Here is a 9,519-nt window from a genome sequence, read left to right on the forward strand (position 1 = left end):
ATCTGACCTTTGACTGATCCTTGTTCTTAGCCAGGGATGTGTCCTGGGCCTGGGTGTGTCCTTGCAGTTGTTCTTATCTCTCTTCCAGGAACAGTGTTCATCCTGACACATGTTCCTGCCCTGCCCTATGATAGATAGTAATCTAGACAGGCTGTCCCCCACATGCAGTGGTTTTCCAGTGTCCTCAGATTCCATTTTCTGAAATACAAAGGATCATGGAGGAATACTATGAAAAAAATATATTACACCAAATTTAATAACCTAGAAAAAACGGATCAATACTTAGAAAAATTCAATCTTCCTAGACTGAATCAGAAAGATATGGAAAATCTAAACAGACTGATCAGCATTATGGAAATTGAAACAATCATCAAAAGCCTAACAAAAAGTAAATGTCCAGGACCAGATGGCTACACCAGTGAATTCTAACAAACATTCAAAGAACATTTAATACCTATTCTTCTCAAACTCCTCCAAATTATTGAACAGGAGGCAATACTTCCCAACTCATTTTATAAGGCCAATGTCACACTGATACCAAAATCTGGTAAAGATAACACACAAAAAGAAAAATACAGAACAGTATCTCTTACGAACACAGGTGCAAAAATCCATATAAGATACTAGCAAACCAAATATATCAACATCTGAGAAAGATTATACACCATGATCAAGTGGGCTTCATCCCAGGCGCACCATCCCCACGGATGGTTTAACATGAACAAATCAATTAATGTGATATGCCACATTTTTTACAGAAATTAAAATATAAGAATCATATGATCATATCAATTGTTGCAAGAAAAGACTTTGACAAGATCCAGCCTCCCTTTATGATCAAAACACTTAACAAAATTGGTATACAAGAAAAGTACCTTAACATAATAAAAGCCATAAAGGACAAACCCTCAGCCAACATTTACTTAATGATGAAAAACTAAAACCATTCTCTCTAAGATCAGGAACAAAGCAAGGCTGTCCATTGTTGCCATTGTTATTCAATATAACTTTGGGAGTCCTAGCGAGTGCAATCAGGCAAGAGAAAGTTATAAAAGACAACCAAAGAGGAGATGAAAAAGTTAAACTGGCACAATTCGAGGATGACTTGATTCTCTATATAGAGAACCTTGATCATTCTACAAGAACGCTATGAGGAACAATAAGCAAATACAGAAAAGTCTGTGGATACAAAAATCAATGTTTAAAAATCCACTGCGTCCCCATACTCTAATAACGAACCATGAGAAAAAGGAGTGGAAAAGTAATTCCTTCTGCAATTGCAGCAAAAAGAATAAACTACCTAGGAATAAATTCGACAAAACATATGAAGGAACTATATAACGAAAACTACAATACCATATTAAAAGAAATTAAAGAACATAAGAAAAATGGAAAGATATTCTATGTTCTTGAACTGGAAGAATCAACATAGTTAAAAAGACCAAATCGCCTAAAGCTTTATACAGATTTAATGCAATGACGATCCAAATGCCATGGACTTTTTTTTTTTTTTTAAAGAAATAGAATAAAACATCTTCAGATTTGTATGGAAGCACAAAAGACCATGAAGTGCCAAAGCCATCTAGAGGAAAACAAAGAACGAGGCTGGAGACATCACTCTGCCAGTCTTCAAATTAAATTACAAAGCAACAGTCATCAAAACAGCATGGTATTGCAGCAAAACAGACACACAGACCCGCAGATCTAAAAAGCTTGCTTAGCAAAATAAATCGTCAACAAGGTAAGGAGACAACCCTCTCAATAGGAAAATATATTTATAAGCAATGCCATCGATAAGGGCCTCTTATCCAAAATATACAAAGAACTCATACGACTCAATAACGACAAAAAACAAATGATCCAATCAAGAACTGGGCAGAGGAACTGAACAGACACTTCTCCCTAGAAGACATACAAAGGGCCTACCATCATAAAAAGATGCTCAACATCGCTAGCTTTTACGGAAATGCAAATCAGAACCACAATGAGATACCATCTCACACTTGTTACAATAGCTATTGTCAACAGGACAAGTAATAAATGTTGGAGAGGATGTAGAGAAATAGGAACACTCATACACAGCTGATGGGACTGCAAATTAGTATAGCCACTATGGAAAACAGTTTGGAGGTTCCTCAAAAAACTGAGAATTGATCTACCATATGATCCAGCAATCCCACTGGGTATTTACCCGCAAGGACCTGAAAACCCATATTGAAAAAGATACAACAATAGCAGCATTATTCACAATGGCCAGTACATGGAAGCGACAAAAGGGTCCTGGATAAATGATTGGATAAAAAAGCTGTGGCACATATATTCAATAGAATGTTACTCAGCCATAAGAAGAGATGAAGTACTGTCATTTGCGACAACATGGATGGACCTCGAGATAATCATGCTAAGAGAAATAAGCCATATTAAAAAAGTAGAAAATCCCATAATATCACTTATATGTAGGCATATAAATCTAAAAGCAACAAATGAACAAGACAAAGAGAGACTCAAGGCCATGCAAAATGAACTACTGATTATCAGAGGTTAGGGGTAGGGGAGGAGGGAAGAGGTAATATGCATTAAAGAGTAAATATAGTGGGATTGGAGGAGTTTGAAGTGGGTAAAGGAGATCATATATATGGTAGCTGAAGGAAACTGAACTTTTGACGGTACTCACACAATAGAATATATAGACATCAAATTATAATGTACATCTGAACATTATATCATGTATTAACCATTACCCCGATAAACTTAATTTTAAAAATTAAATAAGTAAATAAATGTCTGCAACTACCTCCCCAGAAAAAGGATATCTGTATATTTTTCTAATTTGAAAAATGACATTTTGTTCTATTGTAAAAATGCTCTTAGTTTTCTAATATTGCACCTAGCCAATAAAGATAAGGCCCAGAAAAAAAAAAAAAGATCCGCCGCAAAAAGTTTTTGCAAATTACACTACGTAAATAACCAGCCTAATCTGATGTTAACTGAATAAAATTTACAGAGTGAGAGGAAAACCGTGGCTGTATGTTATGTTTAGTTGCTAGGAGACCTGTCATATTGTGATGTCACAGCTGCTCAGGGGGAGCACCTTTGTGGAGATCTGGGCAGTTTATCAGTGTAGGTCTGCCAAGGCAGTATCTGGGGCTGTGCTGTTCAAAACTAGATCAGTGACAACAGTAGACGAAGGAAGGTTTATTTGACATGGCACATGTTTCTTCAGAAAGTCAAGGTGATTCTTCTAAAGATGAAGCAACTGGCTCAGCAACCTCCGTTGCATGATCACACATTCACTGGGGCCTCACACTGAGGTCTGTAGCCATAGAAAATGCTTTTCAGACATTTTCTGCATGATTTTGGATAAGAAGAGCTTGTCACACATTTGTGTCTCTGGACCAGATGAAGATAATGATTTTCGATCTATGACCTTTCCCAGAAAACTCTGGAAAATAGTTGGAAGCAATCAGTTTCAGTCTATTTGCTGGGATGGGAATGGAATTTGTATAGGGATTAATGAAGAACTCTTTAAGAAAGAAGTTCTGGAAAGAAAGGCCCCTTTCAGAGTATTTGAAACTGAAAGTATGAAAAGTTTAGTTCGATGGCTTAACCTTTATGGATTTAGCAAAGTGCAACAGACTTTTCAAACATTTGCTTGTCTAGCTGATATTCTGGCAGAAGAGAGAGAAGTCTCTGTTTTAAACAAGGTAGTACAAAATTTAGTTACCCATTATAATCGGCTTATACACACACACACACACACACATTCATTATATATTTCATAAAAATATATGAAACTAGTAAGTATAGTTTTTTTCACATAAATGAGAACTGTTTGGGCATTTGGATTATAAAAATGTTAGTAGCAACTTTGAATCTCATCAATGAACTCTTAAGGCAAGTACTAAAAGCACATTCAAGAGTGCATTCAGTGTTACTTCAAATGTAAATACAATATTTTACTTGAGGGCCATGCTATTTAAGTTTTTATTCCCAATTATTGATTTTTGACAATAGTTAACAATGTCCATATGTTGAAGACATTAACTTGGCATAATAACTTGGCATTATAGGAGATTTAGAGACTAGGTTTCTTACAGTCTTGTGTCAACAAATACCTTTCTCCTTTGTTTTTAGTTACACTTCTCTCAAAATCCAACTTTTAAACGAGGCTGTCCTCAACTTTTACTTAGAATGAAAAAAAGATTTGGGATCAAAAATGCTTCTCCAGCAGCTTCGATAGCTCACAAATTCAACAGGGAGCATTTGGGAACAGAGAATATTGTAGGTAATCATCATTCTGGTTTTCTTGCTGACACACGTGGAGCAAGCATATTTCCAACTTCCACGAATTTAAATAAGCCATCAATAAGCAAGTTTGCTATCAGTCAGACAATTGTTAATACAACTACTCCAATCAGAAGTGAATTTTCTCCTCCTTCATTATCAGAACAAACTGAACGGATCCACGTACTGCGTTGCAGTAGTTGACCACTTTTCATATGTGCTCACATGGCAGCTATGCTCAAGTAAATGGCCACTTCGTGAATTTTATTACAAGCACAACTTCTACTTCTCACTATATCCTATCTCCCTTACAGACAAGTTATTTTGGAAGGATACAGATTTCTACTTTTCCAGCTAGATATCCTGATTTATCAGTCAATGATGGTCCTTTTCCAACTTGCAACCAGCAGGCAACCCGTGGAGCCCCATGCCAACGATGGCTGATACATCTGCTTCCACTTTTTCAAGGTCAATTCATCGACCACCTCCGTCAGGAGAACACATCACCCTAATTACAGGTGATGTACCAATAGACTACCACACTATGCAAAATAACAAACATTAAAAATGTTAGCAAACATCAGCAAAATGCATGCAACCCTTTCCTTTGAACAATAAACTTATATGTTCACCTTATGTGTTAATTTCCTTATTTTCGAAAGAGTTAAGAGTAAAATGATTATTTTTTTCATGGTAGTCTATATACTGTTGTTTACTATTTGGACTTTTTGGTCATTATGAACATTTAAGTAAAGTATATCTAATTAAGTGTTTAAAGGGGTAGAGATCAAGGGAGTAAAAGCAAATGAAGACACTGGAGTTAAGTGATATATGAAACAGTACAGGGAGAATCGATTTAAGGCCTAACTTGGAATGTTAGGAAGGGATAGATTCATATCAAATCTAGAAAAGACACACATGCAGTATTTACTATAGTTTTTTCTCAATTTCATTACATTTCCTGTGATTTTAAAATATAAGACCTTGGATTTCAGTTGGCAGAGTTGTCTTCATTCAAAATACATCTAACCCTTAATAGAATAGCATACTCTAACCAGCCCAGTAATCGTCATCACCATGATGCCCTCACTGAAATTGTAAGGATCAGATACTCTTGTCATAGATTTCATCGCTGTCTGCACATACAGAATTTTACAAATATTTCAGATGTTTCTTTTTCTTCTACTGCCCTCAAGGCATTCAAGCTTACTTGTGTCCTTTTTTCCTCCTTTTGTGAGTCCACTGAAGTGGAAATTCCCCTTAAGTGGCCAACATTTCCAATCAGCACTTTCTGCTTCTGTAAGTATGCTTGTTGCAAAGCCACACATCTCAAAGTCAACAGAGAACTCATCCTCCCCTAAAAATGTATTGCTTTGATGCTTGTTACATAGAAAATCCTATGATCTATAACTGTCTGTAGCGACTTCAGAGGTCTGTAAGTCAGCCCATGCCAACTGTAACAACGCAAATATAATAATAAAATTGTCCCTAAGTTCGGGGGCTGAGATTTTCAGAGCGCTAGCTCTTCTTGGACCGCTAGCATAACAACATTGAGTTACTCCAAACCCACGGGTGCTGCTTGATTTATCGCTCTCTGAGTTTTTGCTACTTTTCTGCAGCACTACCTTTAAATTTTCTAATGCATGTTTTTACCTTGCTTTATGTTCCAAACAGAGAGTCTTAATACCTTATTCTGGCATTGACTGACTTTTATATTCCGAGCTTAGTGCCTCAGCATGACTAGCAATTCCCTTTAAGGTCTGGCCTCTGTGTTTCTTCCCTGGCTTCCCTTCCATATCTTTCTCTTCCACTATCTGTTCAGAGATACAAGTGAACAAACTCTTTTCAGTCATGCATACACCCTCCTCACAAGCTTGCCCGAACTCTTTCCCACCATTAAAAGGCCCTGTTCTTGCTTTTTTATACACTGCTTAAACCATGCCAGAACAAGTGTATCCTCTTTGAGACAGTTCTGCCAACTTTTCCTTTCTACATTGGCAGAGATCTGGCAGAGCGCCTTCCAGATAATACATTTTAATATTTATTAAATGAGCAATAATTAAATTTTGTCTTGCACTAATTAAAATCTACTTTCTTTTTCAAAACAGCAAAATCCCCGTGGTCTTCAAGCTGTTACTTGTTGGCTTTCATTCTTCAACACAAGCTTTCCAGTTTCAAAGTCAGTGGCACAGATTGACAGCTAAGGTTGCTGCTAGAGTCATTCAGTTGTGCTAGGCCTAGGGACAGAGAGTGTTAATTATTCTTTCTGAATTCATACCCCAGAGGTCAAAATAGATCTCTTCCCATACTCTGCAATTGTTACTGTCTTCACGCCCCTAACCCCTTAATGATTCTCGTCCTCATCCCTATATCTTTATTGTGTTCCGATTAATGCACTACTTGGACTCAACCTTCATCCAAAAGGTTCAAATAGGATATGCATTTTTCATAATAGGTCTTTTTATGTCACACAACCAGTTCTTCTTCTGATATGTACCCAGGAATTAGCCAAAAGGACATAGTCCTTAATTTGAGACTGTTGTATTTACTAACCAAATTAACTTATGAGAATGTGTGGACTGAGGGCAGGCAAGAGTGGGAGAGTTAGAAATAAGCTCAATGTGCAACAATACCAAATGTCTGCAGATTTTAGAGAATATGGAACATGCATTAAATACTTTGACTTTCTCACATTGCTTTAAAATAAAAGGTGTAACATTATCGGCATGTAAAAGACCTAAAAAACTAAATACAGAGAGATACTGAGGTTTCGCAGCACCATTGCGTTGCTGAAATCTGTTAATCATCCAGGAGAAAGAGCGTTGTAGCTTGGAAAGTGTCACCAGTGCTGAGGCAACTTAGATTGTTCTGAGTGGACGCTAATGAGTCAGGGTAAGCAGTGGTGGCATCAGGTAAAATATGATTTTCTAGGACCAGGGGTCAAAATGGGCAATTTTCAAGAAGAGTCAGAAGTCTGGCATTCAATGATAATTTCTATATGAACCACCTAGAGTTTCTCAGTGTGTGTACCAAAACTCTGACGATGGCTGCACTGTCATATTCTGACAATCTGGGGTTCAGGTAGGCTGCATCAGCAGCTAGACTCTAGCTTCCTCATCAGATAGTTGGACTTTTGGCAGGCATCTTCAAAATTATCCAGACAGGTCAATCATCTGCTCATGTTTGTTTTCAAAATTACTGCCCCAAACAAAAATGTCTTGGAATTGCCAGATGTAATTTTTCATGACGAAGCAGCTACACTACTTACAACAGCCTCAGATGGGCTAGGAACCTGAGTTTATGCTAGGGCTGAGCAACTATAGACTTGAATTTAATCACTAGACATAGATGCATTCTCCAGTCATTAGAGTCCAGCGATGTACTAGTTCTCCTTCTTAGGTTGAGATGAACTTCAGTATCTCCATATGTTCAGCACTGACACTACTTATTTTCGGCTCCGGGCACCCTTCAATTCATTAGCCAAAGCCATATTCCTTATCGGTTGGGAGCTATCATTTCAACTTGCTTCCTGCAACCTGGAAAGGTGTTATTAACAACTGACACATTATTTGAGAAGAAACATTTAGTTTTAATAGTGCAGGATCCTTACTCTCTCTCGTTACCACTTGGGTAAGAAACTTTGCTACAGTGTCCCAGAAAGTATTCTTCAATGCCTAACCTAAAATTGTGGACCACAGCCTCTTTCTTATGTAAAAGTTTTATTTTATTGGTTTTCTTTTGGTTGCTATTAACATTGTAACATGAACTTGGTGGCTTAAACAACACAATTCTGCTATATCTCAGTTCTGGAGGCAAAATATTAGCGTTGGTTTCCTCTGAGGACTATGAGGGAAAATCTGTTCTCTGCCCCTCTCCTAGCTTTCACTGGTTTTCAGACAATCTTTGAGATTCCTTGACTTGACACATCACCCTGATTGCTACTACCCTTATATTCATAAGGCATTTTTCCCATGTACATGTCTGTGTCCAAATTCCCCCTTTTGGTAAGGACACCAGTCACGTTGAATTAGGGGTCCATCTTACTCTAGTATAACCTCTGCTTCTTTGCTACATCTGCTTGTATTGCATAAGGTTTTACCAAGCTTGAAAGGTAGGAACCTTCAAGTTATTCTTTTGCACGTGCTGGCAGAAGACATGAATCTCTGTCTGGATCAGAGAAAAAAAAAGTTTTATCACTCATAGCAAAAGCAGTAGTCATCATTTATGTTTGTATTAGTTGCCCTAATCCTCACTGGGTAACACAGAATCACTCTTTGCTGCCTTCACATGCAGTGGTCTGTTTCAGGAGAGAATTATCAAGATGGAGTAAACAATCAATCAAACAAACAAACAAAAAACCCTTAAGGTATATCCTGGGAAAGGAATGGTCAGGAACTTATCATTCTTGTCATCCAGAAGAGGACCACTTGGTGATAATTAGGGTGTGTTACTTTTCTGAAAAGATGGAGCTTCTGCTCCTGTATAACATAAAATTAACATACTCCCACTGAAAAATAAAGACTGATACATCTTCAAGGATGGAAAAGTGAATACTGAATGATTACAGGCAAACAAAAAATATCACTCATTTTTTCTTTTTTGATTTTTTTCATATCCCAGCTTTGAAGCAATCTCAAGCTGAAGGTAAGCTGAAAATGGGAGCCCACGATTACCCGATGAAATAAACTTTTGAATGAGGGAAATTTCCTGAGGGTTTGGAAAATCTGTGATGCCCAAAGTTGGGGTAAACAACCAGAATTTTTTCTTCTGTCTCCCTTCACTTGGATGTGGGTACAATTATGACATGGGTATAGCGGTACCGGGTAACCTTCTGCATGAAGACCCAACAGGAAAGCACCCAGAAACTATAAAATGACAGTGTGGTTGTAAAAAGGAAGACATTGAGGAAAACTAATGTATATGGTTGTGTGCTTAGTGGCATCACCCCTGTGCTGCCTATAAATACCAAGTCACTGAGAATTGAACAGGCTAGTATTCACTTCTCAAATGAACACTGCATGGCATATTTAGTAAACAGATCTGAATACCACAGCAAATGCTTTGAAAATAAAACTGACCCTGAAACCACAGGACCAGGAGCCTACCTGAGACTGGCACCTAAACCTATGTAGATAAGTTTGATGTTCAAACAAAAATATCAGAGGATGCATTTTTCTGTGTACTTTTGAGTGCTACATTCCAAGAACAATGCTTTCATGTGATAGGATCCTATTC

At 37.5% G+C, this 9,519-nt stretch overlaps 1 pseudogene; it reads left to right on the top strand.

The window, feature by feature from the left end:
• The first annotated feature begins 3,204 nt into the window (after nucleotides 1-3,204).
• LOC120618834 (heat shock transcription factor, Y-linked-like) lies at nucleotides 3,205-6,488 on the top strand (annotated as a pseudogene).
• The last annotated feature ends 3,031 nt before the right edge of the window (nucleotides 6,489-9,519 follow it).

This window comes from Pteropus medius, unplaced genomic scaffold, assembly GCF_902729225.1.
Source record: "Pteropus medius unplaced genomic scaffold, Ma_sr-lr_union100, whole genome shotgun sequence".
Taxonomy (NCBI): domain Eukaryota; kingdom Metazoa; phylum Chordata; class Mammalia; order Chiroptera; family Pteropodidae; genus Pteropus; species Pteropus medius.